The following is a 23,264-nucleotide window of genomic DNA, read 5'->3' on the forward strand; positions in this document are numbered from 1 at the left end:
CAGCAAGTCTCAGAGCCCAGGTCAGGCTCGGACTGCGGGGCTAAAAAGAGCAGGGAAACCTCTTGGTCTGGAGCTCAAGCTCGGAAACCTGGGGAGGGTCTGAGAGTCTGGCCCCCAGCCCGAGCGCAAACATCTACACTGCGCTTTTTAGCCCCACAGCGCGAGCCCTCCGCACCCTTGTCAGCTGACCTGGGCTCAGACTCGCTGCTGTGGCTTTTTATTTCTCTGCTTAGACATGCCCTTAGTTTCATGGGCCTTTGCTCCCCCTTGGTAAAAGGAGGGTAACAGCACTGCCGTGCCTCCCAGGGGTGGCGTGGGGATAATACATGAAAGACAGTGAAGTGCTGAGGTACAGTGCTAACGGGGCCCGTACAAGGACCGTAGCTAGTTAGGCATGGCCCTAGAATATCACCTTGGCCTGTCCTGCAAGCACAGGGCTGGAGTAACTGAGAATCAGGCCTGTTTGTTTTACATTCTGCAAAGGACGGATCTGAAGCCTCTTCTGTTCCTGGGGCTCTGCTAACATCCTCTCTCTGTCGGGAGGCACAGAGAGATACAATGGCAATATGGAGATGGGGGCAAGGACCCTTAACAAGACGTGGTTTTGCAGGATTGCTGATAGAAAACGCACCAATGCTCCCAGGGACCCTGGCTAGCAGTTTGGGATCGGACTGGGTTGGATCCATTCAGGAGCAAAAGTCCAGAAGCAGGTACGTCCTCTACCCACCCATCCCCTCCATTCCTCTCTCCCAGGCCTGCCTCTCACTAGGGCCCATCTTCGATACCGGCTTCAAGAGCTGCCCAGGAATCATCTTCTCCTCAGGTGGCTAACTCTGCTCTCCAGCCTGCCTGGGCGCCACCTTGAAGCCAAATGGCCCAGTGATGAAGTGTCAGTTGCCAAAGAGCAAAACACAACAGGCCCGCGTCTGCCACATCCCGGGGAGTTTGGTAGGAGCCAGAGGATGCTGCTAAGAGAGAAGCCGGGCTGGCTTCTGCCATGGCTAGACTGATGGCAGTTAATTACAGCGGTCAGTGGGAGCTGTTAGCACTGGGCACCTCTGACCATCAAGCCAGGGTGTCTCAAGTTACATTAGCAAGGTTTTTATCGCCCCATCACCACAGACTCTATGGATTTAACTTCCTATGGCTCTGGCAGGGCAGGGGAGTGCTATGACACATGGGAGACAGACTGTGAGAGCTGCCCATGGCGGCAATGGCAGAACAGGGAACAGCATCCAGATCTCTTCATCCCCAGTCCAGTCCCTTCATAACAAACCTGCCCCGTCTCCTCAAGCCAGGTGCTCGCCAACTGATGCACCCCAAAAAAATCAATGTCCAGTTTTCAAATTGTCAGCCTGGGCATCTGTGCCTCAGTTTACCCATCTGTAAAATGGAGGCGATAACAATCCCAAACCACATCCAGGGGGTAAAGGGCATGAGAATTACTTCAGGCCAGATTGTGAACCTCTTACTCCCACTGTAGAACTGCTTCTATGAGATGCCCCATGGTCTTCGATGGAACTGAGCCACGGCTCTCTGCTCGGGAAAATCAGCATCGCATTTGCAAAGAGCTTTGAGATCCTCAGCTGGAAGTCGCCACGGAGTCGCCGAATGACGTTATTAGAGCTGCTCGTGCTTAAATCACAAAGTTCTGCAAGTCGCACTGAAACTTCTTTCATCTTGAAATCGCGCGAAGTGTTTTTCACTGCAAGCTGGTCAGCGATTATTACTTCACTGAGTGAGTGAAAATGGAAACTGCCCATTTCTCAGTGAGGAGAAGTCAGAGGCATCACGAGGTGATATTAAAGGCTTCTAAATCCCTACACCAGCTGACCCTGCTATTTTGGCTGCCCCGTGAAAAACCAAGACCAAATGTGCTGCCTGTCTCTATTCTTTATAATTGATCCAGGAGCATTTCCACTTGGGGATACAACGTTCGCAGCCCGCAGAGCTGAGAAAGTGACCTTGACTGCTGCACAATGCTTCACGTGTTGTTGCTAATTAAACTGTGGCAGCTGCAAAGTTACAACCTTGTGGTGCTCTGCTACATATCCAGATGCAGTTCTTTTTCAGCTGTGCCCTCCTCTAGACAGAAAGGGGGTCAGATCCTCAACCGGTGTCAATTGGCGTAGTTCCATTGACTTCACATTGTGTGTATACGTGTGTGTCCGTCTGTTTGCCCCTCCCTCACCCCAAGTACCACTAGGCAGGTCGAGCTGGGGAATTAAAATGCAATCAGTGCTCTCATGCTCCATCCATTCTGGTTTGCTCTCCCCTCCCTTCGCGGCCGAGTGCAAGGCAGAGGGCATGGGAGAGGTGAGATAATTCACGAGGGATCTCCACTGTGTCTGCTCAGACCAACTTGTTGGACAGTGGGCAGGCCAACAGGAGATGATAACCACGTCAGTTTCCCTACTTGGCCCCTAAGGGCGACAGGTCTCCCAGATGCAGAAGAGATAGTAATCCTAATCTGATGCTGGTTGGGGAGTGGTGCAGTGATCTTCTGATACTGACCAGATTGCAATGATTGCACCCCAGACATTCTCCTACTCTGGCCCAGGAGCATTTTACCCCCTTTGCACCCACTGAGTAGCAATCCCTAGGCATGCAAGTCGCTGCCAGACATATCATTCATAAAAATATTACAGAAAATTCCCACTTCGTCACACCAAGTGAATGAAAGACAGAGAAAGACCAGAAAGGAGAGGGGAAAAAAAAGGCTGATTGAGTGCAGAATAAAAGCATAAGGAACAGCTCTGGAGTCATGCAGTTATCTAAGGGGGCGTTCTACTATATTTTCCCCTTTTGTGCTATCCATCAATAATGTTCTCATATGAAAGGAGACGCCGGGATTACTGGCCTGCCAGGACAGAGATGCTTTGAGCGCTGCATTCTTTCAGTAGCTTTTCCACAGGTGGATGCTAGAGGGTTTGGATTGGGTTTTCTTCTCCAGCCGCTCAGGCAGAAGGAAAGAAATCACTGAGGGGTGTAGATTTATTATGAATTATTTTTATTATTGCAGGCGAGTTGGCAGGCAATCTGCGAGTGACGAAGAAGGGCGGCCATCTCCATGATGGCACAGAGAGTTGGGCTTAAATCATAGTGCTGGCCTTTGCAACAAAGTGCTGGTCTCACCGGTAGACAAACCAATCTCTTCAGGCTACACTTTATTAGCCCTTCAGTGATTGCAAAGTGTTTACCGCAATACGCTGGGCAAAATGCGCTGAGCATTCGATTCTCAGTGCCCCTGCAGGAAACTTTGCAGATATCCATCGTTTCAGCTACCGGCGAGCTCTGCTGAAATACCCTCTAGCATATAGGATAATAAATGGGGATGGAGATGAGGCTGCTGTTCATTGGTGAACAACATTGTTCATTGTTCAGGGGGTGAAGGGAAGTTGCTGCTGTATTTCTAAAGGGCTGCACTGCAAGAGTGCCCTATAAAAGAGAGATGTCTGCATGAGTGGAGTTAGTTAATAAATACGGTGCCACTAGATGGGGCTTGAGAAGATGCAGCATTGCTCCTGGGTACAAATCCCTGTCGTTGTGCACAGCAAATGGCTTCTCCTGTGCAGCTCTTAAAAGGTAACAGCATCCCATGAGAACAGGTCCAGCTGCACATTCATCCTCATTAGCACGACTAAGGTAAACTAACGGAGCTAGCATCTTTTACTGCTGAGCAGTTCGATTCCACACAGAAGAGGGAGCTGATTCATGCACACTCTGCAATGTTTTACCCAGAAGTGTTGTGTCACTTGCCCTTCAAGTTCCTGATCCGGCGCCTCTCTGACACAAATGGTAAAAATGCAGGTTCAGACTTCCAGTGAGTTAAACTTCTTGGACCAGGCCGCAGTGGGGGTAAATCAGCATAGTTCCATTTGAATCAATGGGCCAGGCCCTCACGTGGTGTCAATCATCACAGAGCCACTGAGATGAATGGAGCGCTGATGATTAACGCCATCTGAAGAACTGTCCCATTCTTTGGAAAACGTGAATGAGAAGTTTTCATAGGGCCTTTCCTCTGGGCCCTGTATCACGCCCTCCCGCCAGCCCCAACCATGCAGGGATGCGAGCCTCTGGAGGGATGCTAAACATTCATCGAACAGAAATAAAGGAATACGCTTACTTCCCGCCCCTCGCACAGTGTGTTTCCTTTCCCCACTGGCTGATCCGTATCGTGCCTTTGATTGACATCGTCACATAAATGCCCAGTATACAGCAGGAAGCTCAGTAAAAAGACAAGTTCCCCTGTGCAAACCCCATTGAGTTCTGGGCAAAGACTGCCGCTTCCTAAATCTAGCCCCAAGTCCCCTACCCAGAGGAACCCTAGCCCTAGGGCTGAGACCCCTACCCATAGGAGCCCTAACCCTAGGCTCAAGTCCCCTAAAATCTGGGTCTTTTTTACCTGGGCTCTGCAGAGCTCTCTGGCTTCCTGCCATTGAGATGATCAAACGGTTCCTGCTGTTGGCTTTCCAAAATAATCCATCGTGCTTCTGAGTGGAGGGGACTAGTCTCCAATGCAGAGCTGAGCGGGAAGGGTCTGGTCCATCACAGGTTCACCTCCCTGCAGGCAGAGCATCGTACTCTTTTGAAAACAAAACAAAAAACGCATGCGGAGGATTGGGATCAGCTATCCACCAGGATCACCTTGGTGTGATCTGTGCCCACTGTCAGAGCAGGGCAATGCTCCTCGTTGTATCCTAGACTTTGAAATGTTATTTTTGGTAGAGACGTGCATTGTCTCCCTTGCATGGTGTGACATTCAGCGGGTTTAGTGTCAGGGTTGCTATAGGTAGGGGAGAGTGGAAAGGCCACGGGGGCCCTGCATGACGGCCAGCTGCATTGTTGGGGGTTATTTATTTATTCTGGTTATACAGAACATTCTGCTGCGAAAGGTTGTTTTATGTCTCTGCTTTGAAGAATGAGGTTTCCATGCCCCCTCTAGAAGCAGCGACCCCGTGGCCTTGTTCTCAGGCAGCTCAAAAAGGCTGCTCTTCATCAGTTCCAGCTCTTTTGAAAGATGCATATAAAAAATGAGATGAAAGACATAGTTCCCAGGCAAATGATTAACAGACAAATCCGGAGCTCCTGGCTTAGTTCTTATTCAGGCAAAACTCCCACTGATGCCTCTCTGTTAAAGGGATAATTACTAGAGCTGGTAGCCAAATGGGGGTTTTCCCATGCTGAAAATTCCAAAGTTTTTTAAGAAAACCATGGAAACTGAAAGTTTTGGGCTGAAAATGGAAAAAATGTGGCTGAAAAAAGCCTCCAACCAGAACATTTTTTATCTGAAAACCAAAATATTTTCCATGATGGGTCAAACCTAAAAGTTTTTGGGTTTTCAGTTTTCCAACAAAAAAAAATCTACATTTTTTAAAGAAAGCAAAAAATTTTCACATACATTTTCGTTTAGCCAAAACCCAATTTTCCATTAAAAAAAGATTTCAATGGAAAATTTCCAACTGGCCCCAAAGAACGCAAAGAAGATACTGCTGCTCTTAAAGGAAGGATGATCTTGTGGTTATGGCACTGGGCTGGGATTCAGGAGACCTGGGTTGAATTCCTGGCTCTGTCACAGACTCCCTGCATGACCCTGGGTGAGACATTTAATTTCTTTGTTTCTTAGATCATCACCTGTAAAACAGACATGTTAATAATATCCCATTCTCTGTCTTATCAATGGAGTTTGCAGGCTCTCTGGGGTAGGAACTGCCTCTTACTATGTGTTTCTACAGTACAACATAGCCCCGATCTCTGTGGGTGCCCCTAAATGCTACAGTAATACAAATAATTATAATAATTACTGATTTCCGAGGGAAAAGACAGAGGGATTGGGGGTAGTTCACTATGGTTAAGAAAACTGTGAGCTCATTCTGACAGAATGGAATGATTTTCAAAGCACAAAAGAAGCCAGTAGATAGATGGGGGAAAGATCTATTTGCAGTTTACTAAAGAGGCCGTATAGTTATAATCGCCTTCAGTTCTATAGCACCAAAGGATCACCGCAAAAATGTAGTCTTTTACAGACCACACAGGCAAAGATCACTTCTCCTACTGATGTGGCATGCAGGTGCCATTTGGCGGGGTACTGCAGCATTATTAATACTGGACCAGTACAGCAAAATAACCTCTGGACGAAATTACCTATCCAGGATAGGCAGAATGTGAAGACTAGATGTTTTTTTATGGTCCTTTCTGACCGTTAAGTCAATGACTATTTGAGACTATTCCTGACACAATGCGTTTGCTAAACAATGATACACGATTTGTGATTGGAAATGGAGGCACTCCTTGCTTTTGAAGCTTAGGTCACGCAGTCAGGAAACCAGAATAACCACATGTGAGACTCAAACAGCGTGAACAGCAAACAACAGGTGCACCTAGAAACCACTTAGCAAACAGGCCAGGGGCTGAAATGTATTTGCATAAACAAGGCTCCAATTAACTGCCAATAACAAACATGTTCAGGAAATAAAGAAAAGTGCTGTTTGTGGGTAATTCAAAACCAGATACAAAGGGACTAAATAAGCCGGCTGCATTCCTAAGGATGTCATTTGACCATCCTTAGCCATTATATAGTGGCTTTAGGCAAGAAGTGAAGAACATCACCTCCAATCTACATTTCACCGTGTTGCCTTTAGAGATGGAGAACACTGGTGAGAATTTAGTAGCTGCCTCTCTCTATGTAGGACAAATCCCTGCCTCAGTTTACACCTGCTGTCCCTTGAAAACCAGTGGGGTGGCAGAGGGATAACTGATGGCAGACTGGCTCATCATTTTGCACACTGCATATGCCATGGTTTATGTGCAAGAAAATGCCTTTTGGAAATCAAGAACCAGAGCCTGGTTTCAGTTGAGCCCATGTAAATCCAGATTTCATGGGAGGTCACTGTGGATTTACACGAGGGCAAGAGCAGTCTGAATCTGGCTAAAGAAAGCCACCTTTCCCTTAGTACAAGTTAGTGCAAGAAGCAGATGGGGGTGGGGGGGGTAGGGAATGGGATGGCTTGGAGATAGGTCTAGGACGCAAATATTGATGGACTCTCGAAAGATCATGCAGCATCCTCTGGACAGTTGCAGCCTTGTCATAGGAGTGACCTCTTTTGGGGGATGAGAAGAGCGGGAGACACTACGGCCAGATATGGCTGATGGTCTCCTTAAGAGTTACCCTGGACCCACAAGGCTGACTGTAAGTTCTCATCCCAAGCCAGCTGACAGGGAAGGGAACATGTAGAGGTCTAAAAGGAAAGGAAAGGTAGGATGTAGAGAACACAAAGCCACTAATGAGCCGGTTCACAGTTAAACCAGTTCTGCAGCAACAGCCGGGCGAAGGGAGAGCGCTAATGAGGCAGGAACTCATCACTCCACCAGCTAAGGATGCTGCTGAAAGCCTGAAAGGTGGTTGGGAAAGAACCTGACCCAGTTCCAAGAAGGCAACGTGGCAGAACAACACTTTGATCTCCAAGGCACTTTTCCTCTGAGGATATCAAGGAAGTTTGCAAGCCTGGTGTCCACTCGTATTTGTGTTACAGTAGAACCTACTAAGTGCCCCATCATGCTAGGCGCTGCACATACACTGAGCAAGAGACAATCCCTGCCGTAAAGAACTTGCAATCTAAACAGACAAAGGATGGGAGGGGAAACGAAGGCACAGAGTGGAGCAGGGATTTGCACAAGGCCACACAGTGAGTCAGTGGCCAAGCCAGGAATAGAACCCAAGAGTCCAGGCAGCTGCTCTCCTGTACCGTAGTCCCCTAAGGCAATGTATGCTGGTGGGACAACACCGGCTTGCTTGGGCCTGCTACTGGATCGAGCTGTGCCGGTACATGTTGCACTAACTCACCCTGTCTACATTATTGGTTTGCGCTGATGTAAATTTCCTTAATGTAGACAGGGCCGTAGTTTGCAGCTGAAACAATCTGTGCCAGTTTAGCGGCTTTTTTATTACAAGCTGGTCTTCAATGACTCTTTGGATTACAGCTGAGACGAACTGTCCCTGATGCAGGCTGGTAGAAACCGTCTAATATACCCAAGACCCATTAATCTGCTAATATTTATAATTGTGGCTGCAGGGAGCAACCTCATTTCTGTTGAGAGCTTCATTAATCATGGAATCAAACCAACTCTACGAAAGGTTTTGCTACTGAGGAAATAAATTTGTGCAGCAAGTGGTAGCAGGGGATGCAGACGGGTCAAAGGGATCCTAAATCAGCACAGCCGATGTCTGTAAACGTGCCCAGGGACTCATTATGAAGGGAGCAGGTGGCAAAACAAAACATGAGGCAGGGCAGGGCTGGCCTGGGAAATAATCATCTGCATTCAGGAGGCACAGGGAAGGGAGCACGGAAGTGCCACTTGAATATCGTAGGTATGTCTACACGTAAGGGCAGCATGTAGAGCAAAGTTTCTCAGCCTGTGGTATGCAAGACACAGGCAGGGGGTACGTGGCGAAAAACCCAGTGAAGGGAGGCGAGCGGCAGCCACAAGCTTCCTGCCGGTCCCACCTCCTAGCTGGGAGGTAGACGGCAGCCACCTCAGTCCTGGGAAGCTGGGCACCAACCACTGACTTCTTGGGACGACAGGTGACAGCCGCCGGCTTGGGCGGTAGCCGCCCGCATCCCGCCCGGTCCCACCTCCCAGGTGGGAGCCCAGCAGCAGCCTCCTGCACCCTGCGAGCTGGGCTTACAGTGGGGTGCCTGTCACCCATGCCCCGTCTCTGAGCCGAGAGACAGCCTCCCATGCCTTGGCTTGAAAATGGGCAGCAGCTGCCTGTCGCCTGCCCACATCCCCGGGTCCCAGCCTGTGCCGAAGCCTCCTCCGCCCCAGCTCAGAGCAGGTGGCAGTCACCCACCTCCTGGGCTGGTAGTCAGGTGGCAGCCACCTGCAACTTGCCCAGGTAGCAGCTCCCCTCTCCGGCTCAAAGCCCGGTGCCCAGAAAGCCATGCGGAGAGTCCAGCAGCCTGCCTGGTCCTGCAGCTGGGCTCTACCTGCAGGCTTACTTGTCAATTGCAGCCCCAGATTTCACCGGTATAAAAACCTTAAGAGGGGCCCACACAGTGTGATTTGCCCCAGGCCTGCACTCCCCTAGGGACGGCCATGGGGAGTGCTACTGTCCACTCTGGTGGGCTGCTAGTGCCTGCTCAGACCTCACAAGTTCCCACCTGTGTGAGGAGAACCCCACACGACCCCGCCATCAGGCCATGGTGACTGGCTGGCGTTGAGCTTTGCTCCTATATGGAGGAAGGGGAGGAGGAAGGAGAGGAGAAACAGCCGGGAGTTTTGTGATCTGACAGAGTCACCAGGGGCAGGATGGAGCAGAGGCTACAAGCAAATCAAAGGAAGTCTGGGGAGAAGTGGGTGTTACACAGAGACAGGAACACATGTGGATGAAGGAAAGAACCAAGCAAAGGAGTTCTTGGCGATAACGAATCTCAAGTGGCAATGGACCGAGCATCATTACGAGGACAGGGAAGCTGGGCTGCCCAAAGAATGCAAGCGTGGCCAGCAGATGGCAGGTGAAGCCACGAATGGTCAGGGTTGGCAACGCCAACGGACACACCTTGTCCCGAAGGAATTGGAGTGAGCCCAATACAAAAGGATTATTGTCCTGTTTCTGTAGCCAAAGCCGCGGGCGGAGAGCCACTGCAGATCTTTATAACTGGCAGCTCGGCTGGGTTGGTGGGCGAGGCAGCTCATGCGCTGATGAGGATGGAAAGGGATGGATTCACAGCACTGAAAAATCCAGGAGGAGATTTCTAACAGCTCAAAGGGCAATGAAGGCTCCTAATTCCCCTTGAAAGTCAAAGGGAGTTGGGTTCCTAATGCCCTGAAGCTCCCTTGGCAATCCTGGCCACAGTATGGTTTAGTCGAGAGAGCTTGGCCTAGGACACCTGGGGTCTAGTCTTGGCTCTGCAACATGGCCAAGTTGCTTCACCTCTCAGTTTACCCTTCTGTAAAATGGGGATAATGACACTGCCCTCCTTTGAGATCTACTGGTAACATGCACTGCATACGAGCTAGGTATTGTTATTATTCCTCACGGAAGAGGCAGCTGCATTGCTGGAGATGCCTTTACCACCCTGAAATGTCTGCCACACCCCAGCTGCTCAGCCCTTGGCCTCTCTGTTAAGATCATTCTGAAAGGGATCAGCTGTTGCCAGTGGGAAGTGCACCAATTATTTGCCCAATGGGCTGGGCCACTGAATAGTCCTCATGTTAGCAACGTCCTGAGCTCACTATTGACCTTGACTATTTTCGAACAGGTGACCCGAAGGTCGGAGTCTTTATAGCCCATTACCAGGCTCCTGCGTCATCTTAGGCCCTGGCACGTTATATTATTTTGAAATAGCAGCTAGATGGGAAAGAGGTTGTGCTCCCAATCCACCGGCAATAGGACAGGGCAATGCATTTCTGAGTGATTATGCCTTGGGTGATGTTGGAGTTATGAGACATGGGGCTGAATGACTTTAATCACCCTGGACATGCCATTGTTTCCTCACCATCCATCCCACCTGAAAGGCTGAATTTTATTGCAGAATGGGAATTATAGAGCACATAATCAAGTCAAACCTGTGCACTTGCCAGGTATTACTCCCACCGGTACTATTCTTAATAACAAGCCAGAAAGCACCACTGGGCCTCTAAACCCATCTTAAAATAAACAAGAACTGATGCCTTAAATAAATACAATTAAATTAAAAAAAAATAATAATACCAGGACCGTGTCCATGCCGGATGCTAACCAACGGGAGGAGCCATTTGCAGAAGAGACACTAGATGGCATCGGAAGCACGTCAGATCTAGGAGGAGGGGGAAGGCCTTGGCCTTCCCTTTCTCACAGAACAGTCTGGTAAAGGAAGCCAGAAAAGTCAGGATGACAGAGCAGAAAATGCGTTTGCTGGGGGAAGGATCACAGTGGCCATAAACAAGCTTCGCTCTGGAAGCACCACTCTGCAACGTCTTGTCTCTCTGGGCGCACAAGTCCACACGTTGGCTTTGGGGAGCTCAACAGGTCCATGTGCATGTCTCTTGAGCATTCATCTGACTCTCCGTGGGGAGCTGTGCTGAACGTCTCAGTCCCATACGCTAGGCATCGAAAGGCTTTATGGCTGCACAGGAGAGACAGATCCCAAATGCTGCATTTCTGCTGCAGCTGGAGCCATCACCACCACCACCACCACCTGGTCCGTTCTCACCTCTTTGGCCTTGTCCAACACCTTAATCATATAAGAGCTTAATAAAATGATTCATCATCATCATGTGGATGGGCTGGGCACAATCCAGGATGGACTGGTAAAGTCAGAGCACTGTTAATTACACCTCCCGACCTTCGCAAACATCATAGCGCTACAGAAACGGAGGGCTGGAAGGACCTCAAGAGATCATCAAGACCACCCACCCCCCGTTCTTAAAAACCTCCCATGGTGGGGATTCCTCAACCTCCTTTAAAAACCTATTCCAGAGCTTAATGACCCTTAAGTTAGAAAGCTTTCCCGAACATCTAACCTAAATATCCCTTGCTGCAGATTTAACCCACTGCGGCTTGCCCTACCTCCAGTGGACATGGAGAACAACTGATTCCCATCTCCTTTAGAACAGCCCTGAACGTATTTGAAGACTTATCAGGTGTGTCCCGTCCCTCCCAACCAGTCTTCTTCTCTCAAGATTAAAGATACCCTGTTTTTTAAACCTTTCAATAGTCCTCAAGGGAAATTGTTCAGGTAGGTCCCACGGCACCGCCAAATACCCAGTGGGGTTTAAACCCCTGCTTCAGCAGAGCTGAGTGATCGCCTAGGCAGACAAGGAGCCCATGTGGTCATGCAAAACACCGAGGGCTTTTTACCTTACAGTGCCCCAGGGTGAGGCAGCAGCATGGCTCATTCAAATGTCCCTATGGATGGACACAGTACGTCTCTTTGGGTGCATCTACACTGCACTAGATGATCTGAAGCCCAGCTGCGGCTGGCCTGGGTCAGCTGACTCAGGCTCGCAGGGGTCGGGCTACGGGGCTCAAAATTGCAGTGTAGACTTTCAGGTTTGGGCTTGAGTCTGGGCTCTGAAACCCCACAAGGCAGGTGGGGTCTCACAACTCCGGCGCCAGCGGGAACCCGAATGTCTACACTGCAATTTTATATCCCCACAGCCGGAACCCTGCGAGCCCGTCAACTGACCCAGGCTCTGACACTCACTGCAGTGGGTTTTTCGTTGCAGGGGAGACGTACCCATAAAGGCGTGAAGAAAGCCGTGATACACTATGTGAGCTGAGGTTTTCCTCCCATCAACATCATCATCCACGGGTGCAGGGGGATATAGTCTTACATGCAATGATTCCTCAGTGTTCACGATTCCTTCCTTGGTGTGTCGTCCAATTATTTTGTAATGCTCCCCACCCAATCCTTCCAGCCACTGTGTTTTCTACCCATCTCAGCCAAGCCTTTACTCCCTGGATTTGAAATATGCATGCACTCCCCTATGGGAAACAGCGTAACTTTATTTCTTTGTGTTTCCCCACTTAACTCGTCAGCACAGAACCCCCATGTCATCAGTACGAAGAGGTCCGGTCTCCAAAAGAACCCCACCATCCTGTTTTTATTATCTGTAGCATAGGGGCCTCTAGAGGCACCGACTGAGATCAGATCACCATTGTGTTAGGTCTGTACAAACACATAGTTAGAGGCTGGGTTGCCTTTACTCCAGCTGGGAATTCTCTGGTGCTGTGGGAATTCTCAGCAGGGCAGTTGTGGCCAGATTACATGGCCTTTTGTGCTGCTCAGATGGTGCAAATGGTATGGATCTGGGACTAAAATACTGGCCCAATATCCATATCTGTTGAGCACCCATTCATATTAGGATCCCACTGCTGGAAGATCCTACGGGCTTGAACGTTCTTCAGAAGTTAGAGATGAAGTAAGTCATTAAATCCTTTCCTGCTGCAAACGCAAAGGACATTGTCCTCAGGGCAGAGGATGCAGCCTGTACAATTCCCACTGAAGTAAAAAAAGCCCCTGAGTTGAGCCAAAAGGACAAGGAGAAGTAAACAAATTCGTCTGCATTAACCAAGGTGCAAGCTATTGTGGAGTACAGAACAGCTGCTGCATTTCCCTACACGTAGTCACTGACTGTCTTAAGTACGCCTTGCTTTGTAAATGCTTTGACTGAGCTACGTTAAGTGTGAAAGGCACTGCAGAAAAGCCAGTACCATTGTGTTCAGTCTTGGTTTCCCTAGAGATGGAAGTTGATGTTGGCTTCCGCTAGTTGAAGGGGAGAATCAGAATTCCTTTCAGAAGCAACTAGGTTTCCAGCGTTGGCTCAGTTCGAGTAAAACCTACTGTGTAGTGCTAGTAATGGTTACTAAGAACACGCTTTTTAAGTGGAGTTCAAAGCTGAATGCTCCATCTGACCCTTTACATCCCCTACCGCCACCAGAAAATTGAAACTTCCAACATATGAAGAGGAGGCAAGGCTTTTCCCTCTCAAACCACATGCTATTTCTTAACCCTTAGCAAAGGGAGGTGTTGGCTGGGTACCAGGGAAACTATCCTAATGGTGAGCTCCATTAGACTAAGGGAACTGAGGGATGCTCCAGCATCTGAATCGTTTAAAGCTGGATTGTCCGGAGCCCTGGACACTATGCTAAGGACTGAGGTTGAATTGAGAATTAAATGCCACCCGAGAGATCTTTTCTAGCTTTCATTTCTTTTCTTTTTAAAACTGTTTGCAAATTATTTTAATGGATTCAACAACAGGTATAAGATATTGGGAGTGGGAAATAATCACACACAAACCCTAGCTACAAAAGGGGAGGCAGTGAGACCTAATAACTAGAGCACCCAACTGCGCCTCAAGAGACCCGGGGTCTGTTCCTTGCATGGTCACTGGCTTGCTGGGTGACCTTGGGCAAGTCACTCCCCTGACCTCCTTTGGAAAATGCTTTGAGCCGGACTGATGAAAAGCATTCTGCATTATTACTAGAGACAGAGACGGGAATTTGGGCAGTTAAACCCAAGTGCACTTTATTAACTTTTTTACATCTAAATCCATGAATACAAGGGGCCCCAATTCAATAAAGCATGCACTTAACATTAAACATTTGCTTAAGTCCACCTCATTCAACAAAGCACTTAAACGTGCTTAAAGTCAACCATGTACTTAAGTGTTTCACTGAACTGGGCTCTGAGTTTCTAATGGAAAAGCTGGCAGACCTATAGCTACGTTGTAGTTGCCAGATGCTCTTCTACAATGCGCTGAGATACCATTATTAGTATTTAAAAACATGGGGGATCATTTTTAGAGCATTTACCAACAACCGTCACCGTTAATTATTAGTTACATTGTGACATCGTTTAGAGGCCTCTGTCTGGCTCGGAGTCACGTTGTGCCGGGCACTGGACAAACACACAGGAATGCCCTGGCCTGTCCTAGAACCCTTGCCTCCACACATCTTCTTGGGGCATCTCCCACTACTGCACTAGCGCAGATGAAGCATCTGAAATCTTCCATTCCTCCCTGCTCTGAATGGTACATTCCACTGTCCTTGCCACCACCCTCCGCCTCTCATTGGGTTTGTTTAATTCCCCCCACCCCATGCTTTGCTAATGGAATTTTGCCGCTCATTCCTTAACAGAATAGAGAACAGCCGCTTCTTTTTAAGGAGCAAATTGGAGCTTTTATAAAGCAAATGAGTTTGTTAGCAAAGGTTGCAGAGTGCACTGCATTAAAGCTGCTTCATCTACGACTACGGGCAGCGCTGTTCGCACTTTACACGAGTGCCCGCTGAGAACAGAAGGGACAGCGAGTAAAGGCCACGGGATTTCTGCCTCCCAGGCTCACATAGATATGGTGTACAGACATGCACACTTATGGACACACGCACACATGTACTCACATGCCCATACACAACTGCTTCAGTATGTGCTCACAAACGCTGCTCTTGTAACACGCTGTTCAGTATGCGTTACGTGTCTGTCCCACAGAGAAAGTGACTGCCACACCTGTCATCTGGGGGAGTTCATCCTTCAGTATAAACTCTAGAATGCCCCCGGTTCAATCCCCGATGACGGCTGCTACCCACTCACACAAGTATGCTCATCACGCCCACACTTGATCTATCTGCAGCACCTACGTGACTCCCATACCAGCTGAGCATTTCACATCCTCTCAGTGCCCCTGTGAGGCAGGGCAGTGCTATTGTCCCCATTGTACAGATGGGAAACTGAGGCACAGAGATTAAAAGATTTGCACAAGGTCATACAGGAAAGCTGTAGCAGAGCAGAGCAATGTTCTGAGTCCCAGGTTAGCACTTAGCCACTGGAACCTCAAGCCTACCTGCGTGCGCTCACAAATATACTCACACTTCATCACTCATCCCCCTCTCCCCCCCACTGCTTTGAGCCCATAGCCCAGACAGGCACTCTGTCAGGGTTCTCGGCGGGAAAATGCTACCTTCTCCCAATACCTGAGGCCAGTTAGAGATTGCTCTTCCAGCTGCTTACAAGACCTGTTCTGTAGCTTATCGTGGCCTGTGCTTACTGCATAGATCATGTCCTAATCAATCCTTGCTTTTACTGTTCCAACCCCGCAGTCACTGAGAGGCTTTAATCAATGGCCGCAGACACAAAGGAACACAGCCAGTGGATTAACTCTCGGAGAGCTTTTGCTTTGTTCCAGCAATCTTCCTTAGCGCAGCCAAGGGGCTTTACGAGTCCAGGGAGGAGGAAAGCAGGGCCTCAAGAGGCAGAGCAAAGGAGCCTCTCCACCAAGTGCTGCAGGGAGCGAATCAATAGGGGTGGTGTTCTCTCCCCTGTTCACCTCTGTAGAATGACCGCACAGGTGGCTGGTAACCAATGCAGATATGGCAGATGTAGGACATACCACATTGATGTTGCATTGTACTCAGCATGGGGGCAGGTATGTTCACCAAGTTATGCCGTGTCTGTCCCACTGTTTTGTTCACTTTGCTCAATACTCGGCAAAATATAAAACCTGTCAAAGGCAAGATACGGCTGTTCTATGTCCTAGTACGGGTTGGGAGGAACCTTCACAGGCAGCTGGCTTGGAACGTAGTATCCAAAGCAAAGCTGAGGCAAGGTACACTATGGTACCAGCGAAGCAAAGCAAAGCATACTGGTGAATTTTAGTCTTGGGTGACGCATACAGTGCTTTCTAACTTGTGATCAGATCTGGAATAGAGACAGGGAGTTTTGGGGGCAAAATCTGAAGTAGAAAAGTATGTTTGGGAACTTGCTGTGAGAGAAGAATTGCTTCCCAAAAGGAGAGGTATGCAGGTCTGCTTTTCATACTGTGCTGCTTTGTCTTTACGCAATTTATTGGCCAAACTTGGTTATTTGGTCTCTTGAACGTTTTAAATATCGACCCGCAAGTGCAGTCAATCGATCAGCTTTACGTTTTAATGAAGATGGCCGAGCAGCCTGGCAGCACCAGCTTGCTTTAAAACAGAGACGCTTGCTCTGTAGCTCAAGAAAGCGGGGCCACGGGGGGCCGGGGTGGGGTCTGCATTTCTTTCTTTGCCAGTCTCGCAACGGTGCACTGGTTCCCAAATTACTCCTTTGTGCTTCCTGGCACTGCCTAGGTTATTCTGACAGATGATGGGTTGCAGTTCTCAGGGTCAGCTCTCCCTAGAAGCCAGGGATAGAAGCAGGTGGTATCACAGGAGAAACACAAGGAGAACCCACCCTCCCAGCAGTCAAGAGGGGGAAGGAGATAGGCCCTGAGATAGCACAGCGACCAGGATGGGATGAATGGATGCATAGATAGAGAGCTGTAGAATCTCCTTCGTCCAATCTCCTGCCGACACGTTGCCAGGTCTGAGCTGCTATGTTGCATCAATAAAGAGATGACACTGTGCAATGCTAGGCCATCCTCCCACAGGGATTCTGTGGCCCGGTGCACCTCCATTCAATGGCCCACACATTCTCTCTCTCTCCTAGGCTCCTCCCCACAGCTCTCTCGGCTTCCAAAAGGCAGTTCACAGTAAAAAATAGGGGGAGACTGACAGACCCAAACCACTGGAACATCCTTCGCTAGGTTGTGTGTCATCAATTGCTCTCGAAACCAGCCCCATCCCGGGATGGGCAAGCACCGCCCACTTCCACCAGGTGCCAATCACCCAGGAAGCTGCAAGCCAGCAGGAGTCTCCAACCTATTGATCAGCACAGAACATCCGGTTCTCTGAGCTAAGAGCCCACAACTCAGTGCATTTCTAACTGGGCATCAGGGAGGTTCCTAGTCCAAATGCTGCCCTGGCGGTCCCGCAAAGGCAGATTGCAATGGAGGTGCTTGATGGTACACTCCTCCTGGCCTGGAACGCACCTTAACTGGATTGTTTACTTAGCAGGCCTCTGCCAGGGACAAGCTCTGCATTCGAATGTCTGAATTTAGCCAGTGGCAGCGTTTGTAGCAACAGACTCCAAATACCTCTGTGCTGTGACAATAATACAGCCTTCCACTAGAGACTAGTGTGGCATGCAGGATAGATGGATGAGACTGTCAAACCCACATGGCCGAGAGGGAACGCACATACCAGCGGCCCCCTTTCAACTGTAAATATTGCTGTTGGTTTTAATACACAGGCCCCCCTCACTGGGCCAGTGGAAACAAACAAGACTGCTTCCCACACGGCCCCTTGCATCCTGGTTTCAGCTCAGACAGTGCTACTGCAACGCCTCAGGGGCTCTGCCTCCCAAGGGCAGCCCCTGTCTGTGTGCTGGATGCTAATGAAACATACTAGGCACCTCAGGACCTAGCCTCTGGGTTTAATAACCACACAGGTCTGGGGATTATGCAAGCACTGACTGTGCACATGCATATTTCATCAGCTAAAGGGAATGCATCATTTCTGTCCCTTTGCCTGCTTCCCTCACTCCCATTTCACCTAGTAATGCCATTAGAGAGAAGTCTTCCTGTGGGTTACCAGTGTCTCCTTCTGACAGCTGTGGTTTAGGATCTATCCATCCATCCATCTGTCCATCCATTCCTCAGGATCTATCCATCTATCTCTCACCATCCGCACATATCTATCCATCTGTCTATTTCATATGCCCCGGATCAATCTCTATCTATCAGGATCAGCCTACCAAGAGTCTATCCATTCTGTCTGGTTGGGCATTTATACCGCACTCATTATGAATTTTTTGCCTCGTGTTAGCACGCAAAGGCCCCAGTGATGATTAGGGCCCATTGTGCTAGGAGCTGTACAAATGCAGAGGAAGACACTGTACTGCTACAAAACGTTTACAGTCTAAATGACAAAAATCAGTCCAAAGCTGAGCGGTGCAAGCTGCAGGATACAAGCAAAAGGACCAGAGCGATGAGTGACGGTTTACTTTCACATCCCCACTTGATGAATAGACATATTACAGTGATTTCATGCCTGTCTTCACGTACAGCATGCCTGCTGTTCGGCGGTGTACACAGTGATGCCTTTCCCTTCTAGTTAATGGAATAGGAACCTGAACAGAACTCGACTGCTATTTTAGCTGCACTGTGTTGCCCCTTCCTTGGGTGATGGGGAAAGAAAGACGTCAACAGACAAGTTTCCATTTGTGCTCTCCCTCTCTCTCTCTCTGCAGCAGGAATGTCTGAGCTGAAACGAGGGTGCAAGGGGATGTGGGGGAAAGAGCTGTGCTTGTTTCCACTGGCCCAGCAGGGGAGGGGGGTTGGTGTACGTGTGTGTCTCAAAACCAACAGCAATATTTACAGGCAAAAGGGGGCCGCTGGCATGAGATGTTCCCTCCCGGCCATGTGGGTTTGACAGGCTCATCCATCTGTGCTCCTGGAATCTATTCCCAGCCCTGCCAGATACCCCACTCTCCCCCCGACACCCCCTTCGCTGGATACTAATAACGATAAACAAAATCACATACAAAGGGTTAAGGCAGTTATCTGTACGCCTGAGGGAGAGAGGGAAAATCGGATGGTGGATTTGCTACAAGGCGCAATTTGTTAAGACTTGTAAAGTGCTTTGAGATCCTCAGCACCTAGAGAAGGGCAGGATATTTATTGTTATTTCACAGTCCTCAAAGGCCTCCTGCTCGAACTCTCACCCGTGACTTTCTTTTTGCTTGAGTTTCGGCCCACTCTCACTCCTTCTCCCACTTACCCGGATGCCCGCCATGCCCCAAAACAGCACACGAAGGGCAGCAGGGCCCCTGGCGAGCTAAGTCAGCGCCCCTCCAAAGGGCCCTTTCACAGTAGGCTCAATAAGCTGTGTGTTGCCCCTTTGTCATATAGGGCTCTCCTGCCTCCGCGCTGCAGCTGTCTTGTAAGTTACTCCCTGTTGACATAAATTCCAGTGGCTTCCCTCTCCTTTCCTGCAGAGGCAAGCTCCTCCATGACCCCATTGGCTCTGACAAGGTGTTAGAGTGAAGGGTCGGTGGCTGGTGCAGTGAGGTGAGCTGTTTGTGTAGTGCATGCACTTGTTCCAATAACTTCTCTGATCCATGAGTGTGGGGTCCAGGCCCAACCCCGTCTGCACAGGCTGGGATCAGCAGAGTTTTATTCTCTTTCGACTGCTTCCCATTACCTGTCACCCCTCCGCTGCGCTTAGCTAATCAAAGGGACAGTGTCTCCCCTCCTAGACTTTTCCAAATCAACTCCTGAGTCCCTGCGGAGCTGAGCTGACTTTTGCGTTTTGTCTCCTAAATTATGCATCACACAAAAAGCCAAACAGCCGCAGTCTGCCTCTTTATTGCCACTCTCTCCCCTCCAAGCCTGCCCTATTCCCTTTCCCTCTGTTGTGGCAGCAGGTAGAGATCACATCATTTTCAGCCCGTCAAACGCCTTTAGAACCTCAACTCACAAAGCCACCTCAAAGCACCGCTACATTCTGGAAAAGAGATACTGGGAAGCTTTGTATTCATTTCCCCTCCACGTATTCCAGGTGAGATCATCCTAGATCAGGTCAAGGTTTCCAAACCCGGCCTTTTGAGTGTCTCAAACTTTGGATTCCCTAAGGAGATGCTTAAAGGCAGCATCCTGCCAAACTGAGACCCCATATCAGCAAAATGGTACTTAGGGCAGCTTCCCTTCTCCAGCCCTCCCTGCCTGACTTCACCATGCGTAGTTAAAGCCTTATGCATCTTAATCTGAACTCGTTCCATGCCGGCCCGCGTCTCCCAACCAGTGCTTCATGCCCGTGCCCAGCGCTGGCGCTGGGCCCCACGTTTGGGAAGATTTGGTATAAGTCTTCATAATATGATCCTCTCTCTTTTTCCTTACATACTTTGAGAGTGACATATTGAACAATCACAGAAATGCAGGGCTTGAAGGGACCTTAAAAGGTCACCCTGCACTGAGGCAGGACCAAGTAAACCTAAACTCTCCATGACAGGTGTTGTCCAACCTGTGCTTAAAAACTTCCACAGATGGGGGGTCCACGACCTCTCTAGGTAACTTGTTCCTGTGCATAACTACCCTTAGCGTTAATAAGTGTTTCCTAATATCTAACCAAACTCACCCTTGCTGCAAGCTGAGCCATTACGGCTTGTGCCGCTCCCAGTGGGCATTGTGAACGACTGATCACCATGCTCTCCATTACAATTTTTCACCTATTTAAAGACTTACGTTGCCCCTCAATCGCCTCATCTCAAGACAGGGCCAGTTTTTTCAATCTTGCCTCATAGGTTGGGTTTTCTAAACCCCTTCTCTTTTTTTTTGCTGTCTTCAGGACTCTCGCCAATCTCTTCCCATCTCTCAAAGTGTGGTGCAGCCTGGGCATTGGAATTAGCATGTTGATATGAAGAGGAGCATTTCACATCTCTCCAGGCGGGTGTTTCAGCAGTGATGCAGTCCTGAGATTGTAAGTGCAGGTATTCTGCCCCTGCCAGCATGGTTCCTCCCCCATTGTCATGGTCCCCATGCAAGGTCACAGTCTGCGGTGGGCGCGGTTTTGCTCTATGAAGGGTGTCCTTCATGCCCCTGCATGGGGGATGGCATTTTGTTTCCGGATAAAACAGCAGCCTCTGGGAGTGAGCAAGGTCACGCTGTGCAGAGGATGCCATTTTGTCATCTTCCATGCAGCAAAAAGTGCCGGCGGTCTATTCCCGTGCGATCCGGCCTCCCCCCAGCCCAGTGTTTCAGGTCCACAGCAAAGGCAGGCAGACATCACTGCACGAGTTACACGTCAGGTCACGTCTGGAAGGTTCCCGTCACAACAGTAACAGCCAGAGCCTTGCTTTTCTTTAAAAAAACGGAAGCTGAGAGTCTGTAGAACGATTCAGAGCTTTGCCCCTCCCGCCTCCCGTGGGCCTCTCAGAAGGGTGTCCCTACGTTTTTGGAAATGCTGCCTCAAGGGGTCTCAAGCGTGGCACCCAAAATCAGTAGCTGCTTTAGAAAACGTTGGGCCCCCTGTACGCATCAGGAGATGATTAGTTTCTCCTGCCTGCCAGCTGCGTTGCAAACTCTGCCTAGGAGCAGTCTGGCTTCTCACAGCCTCCGAAATCAACCCGAGTAATAAAAGTCTGTAATCAAGACATAGCTGGCAGTTCTGCAGCTAGCATGAATGTGGCTGTAGGTTACACTCAGCCACTAGCTGGGCTTCACAAGTCACAGCACTGCGGTGGTCTTAAAGAGCCAACCATGAAAAGATTGATGTTTTAGCCATTTAAAAAGAAAGCATTTTTAAATGTAATGAATCAGTTCTTTGCAAAATTTTGCTCCCACCCCAATTCCACATAGGGTCACAATCCCCAGTCTAGGAAATCCTTGAAAAAGCAAGAATAGGAAATTTTCTCCCCAGATTTTCCTCTGACACTGCTGAGGGCGGCATATCTGAGTGTAGGAGAGACCACCCTGTTGGAATACGGCCTGCATCTCCCCTGGGAGTTTTAAAAGTGACGTTTCATTCATTGGTTTGTCTCTCTCCCCTAGGTTTGTGCCATGCCCCACCCAAATGGGGACCCAAGCCTGACTGAGGTCCTTGGGGACTTCCATAGCACTGTTACCCCTTCTTCTGACACCAGTCCCCCTCTTCTGACTCTAATGTTGCCCCTCTGGGGTCTTGCAGATTGGCTTGCCAGTGGAGAAATCAATGAGGCAGAGTCTGGATGTATTCTATGTGTAACTTGCTTTATCTCTGCACATACACTAGTCCTGGAACAGAGGCGGTCACAAACAGCACACAGGCAATTGCCTCTTCCATAAAGATCGGCCCTCATGCCAAATCCTGATTCCCCAGGATGTTATTTTGTCCCAAGAATTGCCGCCAGATACAGAGAATAAAGCAGCTTCAGTCAAAGGCTATTGAGTAACAAAATTAACAATTGACTATTTCTTCAAAGACTAAAACTTGCTTGCATGCTAAATAGGACTAAGTATAACAGTGCCATCTGATGTCTTCTGCCATAACAATATACAGATTTACTACAATGTCTACACAAATTTTTGCTTCCCTCTAAATGGCCGGACACTCCCCCTTTAAACAATAAAATAGCCAAGTATTAGGAACAGCAGGTTAAGTCCAACTGCATTAGCTGCAATCTCTTCCCCCCAGGCTGGAAGGAAGGCAGGTTAAGTTCCAATCTCAGCGCAGAAGTAAAACCTTCGCAGCATGGCACTTTAAGGAGGGGGGATGTTGATATTGTGCAGCTTCTTGCAAACATAACAGTCATTTTTAATCAAGAATAAAAGGGAGATGGAACATTGTTCTCATGGTGGGGCATGCAGGTGGCATTGACAGAGAGGGACAGATCATTTTTACTTCCCACAATCCAACTGATCCTCTGATTTTGCCCTCCACTATCATTTGTTTCAATCATTCCTGTGTTGCCTCTACGCTGCAGGTTGCTCCATCAGGTGATTTTTGTTAGTTGCCCATTCACAACGTAACTCCTGCTAGTGATTGCCTCTCTGGGGCATGGATGGCCCTTTTTGCTCTACATTTGTACAGAATCTAGCACAGAGAGGTCCTAGTCCGCGACTAGGGCTCTGAGGCACTGCCACAATGCAAATAATCAACAAACACTAACACATCCTAAAACGTCAGTTAATACATAATCAGCATCACTGGCAAATCATTCTGTGGTTCTCAGAGCTCTCGAAACCCTTTGATCATCTTCGTCACTCGCCTCTGGATCCTTCCAGTTTCTCTACATCCTTTCTATACAAAGGTGACTAAAATTGGACACAGAACTCCAGCTGAGGGCAAAGCAGTGCTGAGCAGAGCGATATGATCACTTCCCGGGACTTGCATGCCCTGTTAATGCAACCTACACATTGCTTTCTTTTTTTTTTTTTTTTTTTGCTACAGC

At 49.0% G+C, this 23,264-nt stretch overlaps 1 protein-coding gene across 4 annotated transcripts in view; it reads right to left on the bottom strand.

Annotated features, from left to right (window-relative positions):
* The window catches only part of LOC137143736 (gap junction beta-5 protein-like), an 82,875-nt gene that overhangs the window by 15,726 nt on the left and 43,885 nt on the right, over nt 1-23,264 (bottom strand). For 3 of the 4 annotated variants that reach the window (XM_067533692.1, XM_067533693.1, XM_067533691.1), the window contains one exon: nt 4,406-4,564. The exons of the other annotated variant lie outside the window; for it this stretch is intronic. The gene's annotated coding sequence lies outside the window, so the exon portion shown is untranslated. The remainder of the gene's footprint in view (nt 1-4,405; nt 4,565-23,264) is intronic. 4 annotated transcript variants of the gene reach the window in all.

The sequence above is a fragment of the Emydura macquarii genome, unplaced genomic scaffold (assembly GCF_026122565.2).
Source record: "Emydura macquarii macquarii isolate MOO-44397 ecotype Brisbane River unplaced genomic scaffold, CSIRO-AGI_Emac_v2 contig_3348, whole genome shotgun sequence".
NCBI lineage: Eukaryota > Metazoa > Chordata > Testudines > Chelidae > Emydura > Emydura macquarii.